The sequence below is a fragment of the Hipposideros armiger genome, unplaced genomic scaffold, assembly GCF_001890085.2.
Source record: "Hipposideros armiger isolate ML-2016 unplaced genomic scaffold, ASM189008v1 scaffold_387, whole genome shotgun sequence".
Lineage (NCBI taxonomy): Eukaryota > Metazoa > Chordata > Mammalia > Chiroptera > Hipposideridae > Hipposideros > Hipposideros armiger.
The window spans coordinates 981,979-983,422 of NW_017731737.1; positions in this window are offsets into that span (position 1 = coordinate 981,979).

Sequence of the window (1,444 nt, forward strand, 5' to 3'; positions counted from 1 at the left end):
CTATTACTGGATATACACACCAGAAGCAGAACAAGGAAGAAGAAAGTGAGGTACTGTCATATAAATGAAAAAAACAACAAAAAAACCCTCAAAAAACAAAAAGAAAACTTATTTCATATGCTGTAAGAAATATAATAAAGGCAGGACAATTGCTAGGTAAGTACATTAGGAATAATTCCAGAAGCTTCCCACCTGGGAAAAATTATAAAATGAACCACTTGAACAATCTGTCAAATATATACCTCAAATTACTTTTCTTTTCTGAATTTTTGATGAGAGATATTTAAATGATAACGATGTTTATATTGGACATTATATCTCTGGTTCTCATTTTGTTAAAGTTTTATATTAGATAAAACTGAAATACATACCTATGAACTCTAAGGTATTTCCACGTATTCAACTGTGTTCCAGTGGAGTAGCTGAGCATTTGTGCAACTGAAAGGTCACATTGTGTCTACCCAGAATCAGCTAGGTGTTAAAATAAGTAGCCATGGACTTAGCTTATTTTTAGTATTCATTGTCTGTACAGAAGCAATATAGATTCATGAAATAAACTGGCATTTGTCCTCCTAACACTGCATTTGAAATTATTTTCTTTAGTATACTCTTTACATTTAAGGAACATGTTGGTGTATGAAAACTTCCTCACTTTCTTTCTGTCTTCCTTTCTTCTTGGCTTCATTCTCTTCTTCCCTTCCCTTCATTTCTTAATTTCCTTTTCTATATTTCCTACAAATAGTTATGTCTCAAGTTCTCACTAGCCACTGTACAAGGACTGTGTAGGAATATAAAGATAAATCAGAACTATGTACGAGATATAACAATTAAGTTCGCACACTTGCCACTGTGTGCTTACACTGGCAGCACTACACAAACAGCTCAGTAAGGTTTCATAACCTTGGTATATCAGTGTCTCACAGCTGTGTTCATGTTGACATGCAGTGGTGTCTCGCTGAGTGGCATTCATTATTGTTGTGTGTTTTTGTGTGCCGTCATGAGAATCTCTGAGCTTGAATTCGAGCAGTGAACAAACATTAAATTTCTTGTTAATCTTGGCAAGAGTGGAAACGAAACCAGGGACATATTAGCCCAATTTTATGTGGACAATGCCATGAGGAAAACGGCAGTGTACAAATGGATTAAACATTTTTCTGAAGTGAGAGAATGCGTCACTGATGAAGAGAGGTCAGGGCAGCCAGTAATGAGCAGAACCGATGAAAACATGCAAAAATTCATCAAATTGGGTGTCAAAAATCATCGGCTAACTGTGAGAAGCATAGCAAACCAAGTAAACATCAATTAAAAAAAAAACAGGAAAATCTTAACTGAAAATCTTGGCATGAGAAAGGTGTGTGCAAAAATGGTCCCAAAGGAGCTCTTTCATCACAACAATGCACCAGCTCACACGGCACTGTCTGTGAGGGAGTTTTTAGCCAGTAAA